The sequence below is a fragment of the Dermochelys coriacea genome, chromosome 1, assembly GCF_009764565.3.
Source record: "Dermochelys coriacea isolate rDerCor1 chromosome 1, rDerCor1.pri.v4, whole genome shotgun sequence".
In the NCBI taxonomy this organism is placed as follows: Eukaryota; Metazoa; Chordata; order Testudines; family Dermochelyidae; genus Dermochelys; species Dermochelys coriacea.
The window spans coordinates 1,246,713-1,259,364 of record NC_050068.2 but is presented as its reverse complement, the minus strand read 5'-3'; the positions used below and the strand labels follow the sequence as shown (position 1 = coordinate 1,259,364).

The 12,652-nt window shown below is 45.5% G+C and overlaps 1 pseudogene; it reads right to left on the bottom strand.

The window, feature by feature from the left end:
* Positions 1-11,033: 11,033 nt before the first annotated feature.
* On the bottom strand, positions 11,034-11,980 carry LOC119843719 (annotated as a pseudogene).
* Positions 11,981-12,652: the final 672 nt, after the last annotated feature.

The window sequence follows — 12,652 nt, the reverse complement described above, 5'->3', positions numbered from 1 at the left end:
AACTTGAGACCATTACTCCTCGTTCTGTCATCTGCTACCATTGAGAACAGTCTAGAGCCATCCTCTTTGAAACCCCCTTTCAGGTAGTTGAAAGCAGCTATCAAATCCCCCCTCATTCTTCTCTTCTGCAGACTAAACAATCCCAGCTCCCTCAGCCTCTCCTCATAAGTCATGTGCTCTAGACCCCTAATCATTTTCGTTGCCCTTCGTTGTACTCTTTCCAATTTATCCACATCCTTCCTGTAGTGTGGGGCCCAAAACTGGACACAGTACTCCAGATGATGCCTCACCAGTGTCGAATAGAGGGGAACGATCACGTCCCTCGATCTGCTCGCTATGCCTCTACTTATACATCCCAAAATGCCATTGGCCTTCTTGGCAACAAGGGCACACTGCTGACTCATATCCAGCTTCTCGTCCACTGTCACCCCTAGGTCCTTTTCCGCAGAACTGCTGCCGAGCCATTCGGTCCCTAGTCTGTAGCGGTGCATTGGATTCTTCCATCCTAAGTGCAGGACCCTGCACTTATCCTTATTGAACCTCATTAGATTTCTTTTGGCCCAATCCTCCAATTTGTCTAGGTCCTTCTGTATCCTATCCCTCCCCTCCAGCGTATCTACCACTCCTCCCAGTTTAGTATCATCCGCAAATTTGCTGAGAGTGCAATCCACACCATCCTCCAGATCATTTATGAAGATATTGAACAAAACGGGCCCCAGGACCGACCCCTGGGGCACTCCACTTGACACCGGCTGCCAACTAGACATGGAGCCATTGATCACTACCCGTTGAGCCCGACAATCTAGCCAGCTTTCTACCCACCTTATAGTGCATTCATCCAGCCCATACTTCCTTAACTTGCTGACAAGAATGCTGTGGGAGACCGTGTCAAAAGCTTTGCTAAAATCAAGAAACAATACATCCACTGCTTTCCCTTCATCCACAGAACCAGTAATCTCATCATAAAAGGCGATTAGATTAGTCAGGCATGACCTTCCCTTGGTGAATCCATGCTGACTGTTCCTGATCACTTTCCTCTCCTCTAAGTGCTTCAGGATTGATTCTTTGAGGACCTGCTCCATGATTTTTCCAGGGACTGAGGTGAGGCTGACTGGCCTGTAGTTCCCAGGATCCTCCTTCTTCCCTTTTTTAAAGATGGGCACTACATTAGCCTTTTTCCAGTCATCCGGGACTTCCCCCGTTCGCCACGAGTTTTCAAAGATAATGGCCAAGGGCTCTGCAATCACAGCCGCCAATTCCTTCAGCACTCTCGGATGCAATTCGTCCGGCCCCATGGACTTGTGCACGTCCAGCTTTTCTAAATAGTCCCTAACCACCTCTATCTCTACAGAGGGCTGGCCATCTCTTCCCCATTTTGTGTTGCCCAGCACAGCTGTCTGGGAGCTGACCTTGTTAGTGAAAACAGAGGCAAAAAAAGCATTGAGTACATTAGCTTTTTCCACATCCTCTGTCACTAGCTTGCCTCCCTCATTCAGTAAGGGGCCCACACTTTCCTTGGCTTTCTTCTTGTTGCCAACATACCTGAAGAAACCCGTCTTGTTACTCTTGACATCTCTTGCTAGCTGCAGCTCCAGGTGCGATTTGGCCCTCCTGATATCTTTCCTACATGCCCGAGCAATATTTTTATACTCTTCCCTGGTCATATGTCCAACCTTCCACTTCTTGTAAGCTTCTTTTTTATGTTTAAGATCCGCTAGGATTTCACCATTAAGCCAAGCTGGTCGCCTGCCATATTTACTATTCTTTCGACTCATCGGGATGGTTTGTCCCTGTAACCTCAACAGGGATTCCTTGAAATACAGCCAGCTCTCCTGGACTCCCTTCTAAATTTATTAGAGCATAAGCTTTCGTGAGCTACAGCTCACTTAAAATGCATCCTCTCCCTTCTTTTTTCCAGCTACATAAATGTGTTCAGCGTCATGGCTCCTTCCCGCCCAGTAAATTGCTGATTAAGGAAAGTTGTGGTTACGATTGTTGTAAAGAAACATGTGTTTAATGCTGTAAACAATAAACAGGGGTGGGAATAATTACATTCATGATATGGCTATTACTATTCATTATATGGGTGTTCATATTACTAAATAACAGTTTTGGGGGTGTTGTGGCAAATGTGTGTATTTACATATTGTGATGCGGCAAGGCGAGATGGCTTAGAAAAGTAGTGGGAGATAGATATATTAGCTCCAGGCTAACCAAATCCCTGGTACCAGGATAAGTGAAATGGCAGCTGCTCCAGGTCAATTAAGACACCTGGGGCCAATTAAGAACTTTCCAGAAGGCAGGGAGAAGGCTAGGTTGATTGGGACACCTGGAGCCAATCAGGGGCTGGCTGAAATTAGTTAAAAGCCTCCCAGTTAGTCAGGTGGGTGTGCATGTCAGGAGCTGTGGGAGGAAGTTGCGCTGTTGGAGAGGCTGAGTAGTACACACCATATCAGGTACAAGGAAGGAGGCCCTGAGGTAAGGGTGAAGTGGAGCTTGAGGAAGTGAGGGCTGCTGTTGGGGAAGTAGCCCAGGGAATTGTACATGTCATGTTTCTAAAAGGTCAGCTACCATAGCTGATACTATTAGGGTCCTTGGGCTGGAGCCCGGAGTAGAGGGGAGGCCCGGGCTTCCCCCCCCCACACACACACACACCTTTGCCCCCTGATTAATCACTGAGACTGGGAGACAACAGAGACTATGCAAGGAAGGATAACTTCTCCTCACCTCCCTGGCTAGCCTCAGAGGCTCACTTTGACCCTGCATGTAACCCTTCTCTCTATAGAGACAAGGGTCAGAGTCTACTGAGCCATTTTCATCATAAGCCAGTGAGGGAGGTGAGGAGAAGTTATCCTTCCTTGCACAGTCTCTGTTGTCTCCCAGTCTCAGTGATTAATCAGGGGGCACAGGTGGCTGGGGGGGGGAGCCTGGGCCCACCCTCTACTCCGGGCTCCAGCCCAGGGACCCTAATAGTATCAGCTATGGTAGCTGACCTTTTAGAAACATGACATGTACAATTCCCTGGGCTACTTCCCCCACAGCAGCCCTCACTTCCTCAAGCTCCACTTCACCCTTATCTCAGGGCCTCCTTCCTTGTGCCTGATATGGTGTGTACTACTCAGCCTCTCCAACCACGCAACTTCTTCCCACAGCTCCTGACATGCACACCCACCTGACTGGCTGGGAGGCTTTTAACTAGTTTCAGCCAGCTCCTGATTGGCTTCAGGTGTCCCAATCAACCTAGCCTCCTCCCTGCCTTCTGGAAAGTTCTTAATTGGCCTCAGGTGTCTTTATTGACCTGGAACAGCTGCCATTTCACTTATCCTGGTACCAGGGATTTGTTTATCCTGAAGCTAATATATCTATCTCGCACTACTTTTCTTTAGCCATCTGGCCTTGCCCTGTCACAATATTAACTTAGATAAAAGAGTGTAATGTGATTAACCTGGTACTTGCTCAACAAGTGGGTTGAGGGGAACAAGTTCTGCAATAAAGGAGTGTATTTTCTCATTCCACTTCTAGTGGCCCACTAGCAAAGAGAAATGGACTCAATATTTCAGCCAGAATATGAGCTATGGCTGCTATGACTTAGTACGGCATACAAGGTCATGTGACCAGACCACTTGAAATGAACTCCATTTTGATATCTGTATTTTTCCACAAACTGAGTTAGGAACTTAGCTTGGAACAAAGGGTTCCCACCATATGAAAAACTATAAATGACGGGGAATGCTATCCTCACTTGTCTTCACTCCCCACACAAGAGAACACCTGGGAATACAAGAAGAACAAATATTAAACTAGGGGAAGTGCTGGTCTCAGGCTAAAGGGATTTCTAGGCTGTTTATGGAAGTTTGGTGAACTGCTTGTGCCAAGGTTCCTTCCCCATTCTGAACTCTAGGGTACAGATTTGGGGATCCGCATGAAAGACCCCCTAAGATTATTTCTACAAGCTTAGGTTAAAATCTGGTATGCTGCCACCCACCAAGCGATTTAACAAAGAGTCAGGGAAGAGCCCACTTGGAGACGTCTTCCCCCAAATATCCCCCCAAGACTTACACACACCCTTTCCTGGGGAGGCTTGAGAATAATATCCTCACCAATTGGTTACAAAATCATGAAAGACCCAAACCCCTGGATTTTGGAACAATGGAAAAATCAGTCAGGTTCTTAAAAAAAGGATTTTATTAAAAAAAAAGAAAGGTAAAAAATCATCTCTGTAAAATCAGGATGGAAAATATTTTACAGGGTATTCAGATTCAAAACACAGAGGATCCCCCTCTGGGCAAAACCTTAAAGTTACAGAAAACAGGAATAAACCTCCCTCTTAACACAGGGAAAATTCACATAAAACAAAAGATAAACTAATCCACCTTGCCTGGTTTATCTATACTGGTTGCAATATTGGAGACTTGGATTAGGATGGGTTGGAGAAGATGGATTTCTGTCTGGCCTCTCTCAGTCCCAAAAGAGAACAAACACATAAAACAAAGAGCACAAACAAAAGCCTCCCTCACCCCAGCCCCACAAGATTTGAAAGTATCATTTGTCCCCATTGGTTCCTTTGGTCAGGTGCCAACCACGTTATTTGAGCTTCTTAATCCCTTATAGGTAAGGAGGAATTTTTGGGCTACCCTTATGGTTATGACAGCTTGTATCATCAGTCAGGGTGAGATATTATTAATTCAAATCCCATCTATCTACTAAATGAGGCTTAGTTATCGTGTTTGGTTATTTCCTAAGTAATATGTTTTGATCTGTTTGCTATCACTTATAATCACTTAAAATCAATCTTTCTGTCATTAATAAACTTGTTTTTATGTTTTATCCTCACCTGACTTTTGAGTGAAGTGTCTGGAAAATCTCAGCTTGGTAAAGAAAGGCTGTTGCATATCTTCCACACATCAAAGGCGGGAAGAAAACTACACGAATGAACTTGCCCAGTACCAATCTCTGTGCAGTGCAAGATAGTCTAATTTTGGGTTTCTACTGCAGCAGGGGTGCAGGGCTGGGGAGCTGGGAAATTGGCTGGTGCTCCAGTGTAAATCAACGAGTGGCTTAGGTAAAGCATTCCAGTAATTCACTTGGGTGTGTGGTACCACCTGCTGTTGTGTTGGGTCTTAACAGTCCCTGGAGAGACTGGCTGTGCATCATCAGCAGAGCAGCATGAAAAAGGCCAACCCAGCTGGAGTGTTAGGGGGGCACAGCAGTTCCAATAGCTCTCACACTTAACCCAAACGGAGATGAGAACTCTGGGGCTCTCCACTGTGTCAGAAAGGAATCGGCTGCTCTGTGTATTTCTGTATATTTTAAAATTGTACTTGTTTAGGAAGAAACCTAGGGATAATGCTGAGAACTCCATAGGGTCTGATACCCTGTAAATGGGGTTGTTGCTAAGGAATCAAAGATCAATAATTCTCATAGAATCATAGAATATTAGGATTGGAAGGGACCTCAGGAGGTCATCTAGTTCAACCCCCTGCTCAAAGCTGGACCAATCCCCAACTAAATCATCCCAGCCAGGGCTTTGTCAAGCCAGGCCTTAAAAACTTCTAAGGAAGGAGATTCCACCACCTCCCTAGGTAACGCATTCCAGTGTTTTACCACCCTCCTAGTGAAAAAGTTTTTCCTAATATCCAACCTAAACCTCCCCCACTGCAACTTGAGACCACTGCTCCTTGTTCTGTCATCTGCTACCACTGAGAAGAGTCTAGATCCATCCTCTTTGGAACCCCCTCATCAGTAACTATCAGCCCCTCAGTAACTATCATCAGACTGTGCAGCATATTTCTTTGAAGGATCTTGAAAACACCAAGCAAAGGAACGTCACTATGGACATATCCCCTTATACAGATAGGTAAACTGAGGGAATGAGTGGCAGGATGACAGACACAGCCCAGGAGTCCTGATTTCCCTGTCGTAACCACGGTCTCTCTGTCATGCCAAGAGGGAAATGGACTCCCGCTCTGGCATGGCTTATTTTTTGGGTGCGATGCAGAGGAAAGTCTGGAAGAGGGAGCCTGAGCCTTCTCCATCCTTTCAAGGTGAATCTGAGGTTTTCAGAACTAGCTGGGGTTTGTGAGCTCCCTGCTCCTGGAAATTGTCAACCCCGGGACTCCACTTCCGCTCCCACTCACTTCCACTAAAATAATGTTCCTGAGGGTGGAGGGCAGCCGGGGACCTGTCTTGGGGACAGAGGCCTGTCCCTCCCCACAAAGTTGCCCTGGAACAAGGGGGGCCTACAGGCAGGCTAGAGACTGGACTAGTGTTCGCATTGCATTTGTTCTCTCCCTGTCGGTTCATTTCCTCCCATCTCTCCCAAGTGGAATTGAAATATTATGTTCCACGACTGCCCTAGCTGGAGGGTGCTTGGATTCACATAGTTGAACTCTCTGCCTGCTCATCTGGCTAATTGGGGGTATTTATCTGATGCGGAGCATCCGGGCTTTTAAGCACTGGAATGAGACTGAACAAATTCTCCTGTCTGATCCCAACGGGGCACCATGTCCACCTGTATTCAAGTTACTAAGACTCTATAGCCACAGTTTGACCTTTCTCTGTAGCTAAAGGCAAAGGTGGAGTGGGGCTAGGCCCTGATTTGCCTGAATTATTGTGTTTATAATTTATGGTCATTATTTATATGGTGGAAGCTTCAAGGGGCACCAGTCCTTGGCCGTTAGGTGCAGAACACATGTTCAGGGGGAACTAGATTCGGGTTAGCAAGAACAGAGTATCAAGTGGTGGCATCACCAGACACACAGCCGGGAACGTGTGGCTCTCCATTAGCTTTTGTAACTCTGCTTCAGTTCTAATCATGCCCCCCTTCTTTGAGTGCAGACTGAGCCTCCTTCCTATGAATTCCTAAGGCAACGCCCGGTATGGGAGGGGAGACCAGAGGAGAGGGCAGAGGTAAAAGGGCTGTGGTGAAGAAATGAAGGAGCCATCCTGGAGATGGAACAACTAAAAACCTCCATGGAGTTGAAACTCTTGGGTAATGCAGCAGGCTCTGGCAAGAGATTCTGACAGAGTTTTCAAATATAGCTATGCAAGCAGCTTGTTTGGTGAGAAAGCCGCAGAAAATTGCAGTGTTCTTAAACATTGCAGTGCTTGAGGCACTGGATGTCTTTTCTAGCATGCAACTCAGGCTTTGTCTAGACTAGCACTTTTGTAACTAAAAATTTGTTGAATGGGGTGTGGAAAAATATCCCTGTGACCAATAAAAGGACCATTGTGGACAGCATTTTATCAGTGGGACATGCTTGTTGGGGGTGGTTTAATTATGCCAGCAGGAGAGCTCTCTCATTGGCATCGAGCGGCTACGCGGTAGACCTTACAGCCGAGGGGCTGCAGCAGTACAGCTGTGCTGCTGTAAGGTCTCTGGTGTAGACACGGCCTCAGTCAGGCCGAGGGAGCAGGTTATTACACACTTTACAGAAATTTGAAGAGCCTTGAGTACTGCAAAAGTGCAAAGCATTCCAAGGGTAAAAGTTTCACCTTAAAAGGTGAGACCTTTGAAGAATTCCTAACAAATGGTAGCAGGGAACGATCTCCCTCTTGTGGATCTACCCCCATGGAATTGGCTCTCAAAAGGATCTGAGACGTCGCTCCCACCCCCTTTACCTACAGTCCTGGATGAACTTGAGGACTCCCCTTCCACTCTCTTATGTGGCAGAGTCCTTGTAACCCCATCAAGGCTGGGCCCAGGATTCCTAGGGGGCTCAACCACTAACCTTGTCATGGTCAATTAAGACAAGGGCTAGGTTGCTCTGAGGTGCTCTCTCTGCTCTGGAGACTTCGCTGACCCATTGCATCCTTTTGTCACAGCATCTGTGGAGCCATTCATCCCATCATCAACATCTTCATGGTAAATCCCAATGGAACATAGCCTCCTTGCAACCCAAGCACTGCCCGGTTTGGTCTCTGGTTGAGAGATTCTGGTTGTATATTCAATATACCATCACTCCCAATCCACTGTTACACCTTGATACTGAGCAGCTGCTGGAAACCAGGAGCATTGAAAATGTGAGCCCTGAGTTTCTCAGCCTTCCTCAGCCCCCTCATATCACTCCATCCATGGGAGCTGGGGTACCCATTGTTCTATAGGTTTGCAGCTTTATAGTAAACCTGCTGACACAACAACCCCACAAAGGCTGCAGAAAGAAACAGGGCAGCAGTTGCTGTTGAATGAGCACTCACATGTAAGCAAATGATTTCTACTAGGGCTGGCTGTATTCAAGTAATTCAGATATCAAAAGGAAATATTATTAGATGAATCTTGGGTGTAATAATACCATTGTCTATATGTCTCTTTGAAGTTTCTGGTAAATCGTCTATAAACTGCCAAATTGATAATTACCTTATCTTAATCCAGGTGGTTAATTACCGGTTTTATTTAGGAAATAGAAGTTTACTTCAAAAGTCTATTGTTCATCCCAGGAACTGTCTAAAGGGATCCTGTAACCTGATGCTTTTTACTTCAATCCTGCTTAAGCTTCATCAGATTTCCAATTATTCCCTGGACCTCCCTGATATTGCATATTTTGACATTGGACTATAATGTATGAACTAATTCTGAAAGAACTCGATGCAACTCTAAAGCTCATCATCTCTACTACCTAAGAAGGAGCCTGAATTTATCAATGTGCATTGCCAAAGAGCCACAGTAATATGTCACCCCTTTTCTGAACTTTTTCCAATTACAATATGTCGTTTTTGAGATGAGGCGACTATATCTGCACACAGTATTCAAAATGTGGGTGTACTATGGATTTATAAAGAGATTTATTAACTCTTTTCATGTCTGTATGTAAAATGATCTTTTCACCAATACTCACTTTTCTTTTCAATAAATCTTAGTTTAGTTAATAAAAAATTGGCAGAAAGTGTGTATTTGGGTAAGATCTGGGAGGTGATGTGTCCAATCCTTTGGGAGGGTAGAACTGTTTTATATGATGAACAAGATTTTCAATAATCATCATCATATTTGACTTGGCTATCTGGTTCGAAGCCCATGGCTGTGTGGCTTTAACGGAATGGTGTTTTAACTTCTATGTAAAGCATTGTGAAAGATTTTTTGTTGCTGTCTTGGTAAATCTAAGTATTAGAACAACCACTGATTTTGGGGATTGTCAGCCATGTTCTTTGTAGTTTGCCCTAATTGAGGAATCTTAGTGTGGGGTCCCCTGTCACCCCAGTCAGAGGTTGCTAAAACAATTCCTTTACTTTAGGCAGCACAAGAGGTATCCCTATCCAGATAAACACAATACAACACCTTCACACCATTCTCTACCTCAGTGATCATAAGAATGTAAATACGGCCATATTGGGTCAGACCAAAGGTCCATCTAGCCCAGTATCCTGTCTTCCAACAGTGGCCAATGCCAGGTGCTTTTGAGGGAATGAACAGAACAGCTAATCATCAAGTGATCCATCCTGCATCCCACATTTGCAGCTTCTGGCAAACAGAGTTTGGGACATCACCCTGTCCATCCTGGAAAAAAAAACACTGATGGACCTATCTTCCATGAATTTATCTAGTACTTTTTTGAACCCTCTTATAGTATTGGACTTCAGAATATCCTCTGGCAAAGGGTTCCATGGGTTACTCTTGAGTTGTGTGAATAATTCCTTTGCTTTGTTTTAAACCAGTGGCAGATTAATTCCATTAATATATCAAAATATCATATTGCCTCTGTATTACTCCATGGTACAGCCACATATTGAATACTACATGCAGATCTGGTAGCCCAACCTCAAAAATATATATTAGAATTGGAAAAGTTACAGAAAAAAAGCAACAAAAATGGTTAGGAATATGGAACACCTTCCAAATGAGGAGAGATTAATAAGAGTATGTATTTTCAGATTGGAAAAGAGATGACTGGGAGATGAGAGGATATAAGAGGTCTATACAATTATGAATGGTGGGGAAAAATTGAATAAGGAAATGTTATTTATTCCTTCAAATAACACAACAACTGGAGGTTATCCAAGGAAATTAATAGGCAGCAGATTTAAACCAAACAAAAGGAAGTATTTTTTCACAGTCAACCAGTGGAACTCCTTGCCAGATGACGTAGTGAGGGCCAAGAATATGGGCATGGACACTTACCTCTGGAGCGATCGATCCAGTGGGGTCGATCTATTGCATCTTGTGAAGATGAAATCATTTGACTGCTGAGCACTCTCCCGTCAACTCCAGTACTTCACCGGAGTGAGAAGCGTAGGTGGAGTCAACGGGGGAGCAGCAGCAGTCTACCTACCACAATGAAGACACCACGCTAAGTAGCTCAAAGTTCGTCGACTTCAGCTATGCTATTTTCGTAGCTGAAGTTGCGTAACTTACACCGACTTAGCTGCCTCCCCCCGGCGCCCCAGTGTTGAACAGGCCTCAGATAGGGTCCTAAAAATAATGAGATAAGTTCATGCAGTTTGGGTCAATAAGTGGCTATTTGACAGGATTGGCAGGGATGGTGTCCTGAGCCTCTGTTTACCAGAAGCTGGGAATGAGCGACAGGGGATGGATCACTTGATGATTCCCTGTTCTGTTCATTCCCTCTGGGGTTCCTGGCATTGTTGACTGGCGGAAGACAGGATACTGGGCTAGATGGACCATTGGTGTTACCCAATATAGCTATTCTGATGTTCTTATATAGACCCCAGATGTATCTGCCCCCTGCTATAACCCACTACACCCCACTCCCCTCCCAGAGCTGAGATAGAACCCAGGAGTCCTGATGGGGTCTCTCTCACCACAAAATTAACAAAGTAAGAACATACATTAAAATTTTAAAACTTAAAGGTGTCCCTTAAGAGATTTGCCACAAGACTGCAGAAAATGTATTAGACTCAATGGGTTGTATACAGACCAATTCCTGCAATTTGTCACGCTGACACAGCACAATAAGGGCAGTAAAGTGTTTAATGTCTCTTTGACAGCCCAGTCAGTGAATCAGTGATGAGGGCCCAGCACTATGTCACCAACCAGCTCTGCATGGAGCATGGACTGAAAATCTGAGCACCAGGAGGAAACTTTAGGTCCTTTTATGACTAAATAGAGAGAGCAACCTGTCCTGGATCTGTTTGGTCCTCACCCCATAGATGATGGGGTGTAGCATGGGGGGCACAAGAAGGTACACATTGGCAATGAGAATGAGGAAATACAGGGGCATAATGTTACCAATCTGGTGCATGACGGAGGAGAAGAGATCTGGTATGTAAAAGACTAAAATGGCACAGAAGTGGGAGCCGCAGGTCCCAAATGACTTCAGCTGGGCGTCCTTTGTGGGCAGGCTGAAGATGGCCCTGAGGATCTGGATATAGGACACAGCAATAAAGAACTACATCATGCTGGGAACAAAGAATGTCACAGAGAGGCTGTAGTAACTACTGGCATGGAAGTCAGCACAGGCCAGATTCACCACAGATATGTGTTTGCAGTACATGTGGGGATGATGTTGGTCTTGCAATATGGCCACCGACTTGCCAGCAAGGGATATGGCAGTACAAGTAAGCAGCCTTGCAGCACCATGGCCAGGCCAATCTTGACCACCACGCTGTTTGTCAGGATGGTGGAATGTCTCAGGAGATTGCAGATAGCCACATAGCGATCAAAAATCATGGCCACAAAAATCCCAGATTCCATTGCTGCAAAGCAGTTAATGAAGTACAGTTGCATAAGGCAGGCTCTGAAATCGATCTCCCTGGAATTTAACCAGAAGATGCTCAGCATTTTGGGCAGGATGGACGTAGACAGGACCAGGTCGGTGACAGCCAGCATGCAGAGGAAATAGTACATGGGTTCATGGAGGGATGGCTCCCTCTTCACGATGAACAGGATGGTGAAGTTCCCCAAGACGGCTATAACATACATGGCACAGAAGGGGATGGAGATCCAGATATGGGCCCCCTCCAGGCCAGGAATGCCCAGCAGGATGAAGGTGGAGGGGTTGGTGAAGTCGGTTGTGTTGGAATCTGACATGGAGTGGGGGGGTGTCCAACTCTGAGGCAAAACTGTGCCTCCTGCATGTACCGTATGTTCCCTTGTCTCCCTGTATGTGCCCACGCTCTAGGTTAATGGTCACAGTACAAATGCCTGGATGGAGAGACAATGTGAATATGAGACACTATATGCACTACTGGAGGCTGTTCTCATGGGGGAAGCAGATTGGTCTCTCTTCACACACTGAAAAATGACATTTTCATTATTCAGAGAAATGAATTATGAAGAACTGACCCTACTAATGCCAATTCCATACTTGATGGTGCTCCATGCATCAATAATTCTAACACACTGTTGTGTGGGAAACCTCAATAGGCACCAACAGGAAACAGGATTGTGGATACTGATTATCCCTCATCGTTCCTTAATGCAATGAAATCCAGGCTAGAGAATCCATGCTTTAGGGATTTCCCCATTAACATGGTTGCTCAAAATCTGAGAGTGGAAAATAACCAAAACTTTGTCAAGTCATGCGGCAGGGGGAAACACCCCAGCTAGAAAATACCTCGGGGAAAGACCTGGGCTCCACGGAAGCACCGGCTCATTCCCAGCAGTGACCAAAACAAAGACAATGTGCGGATGCCTGAGGAATGGGACGGACAATAACCTGCTCTGGACATGTGCTCAGTTTTGGGCACCGAATCTCTCTAA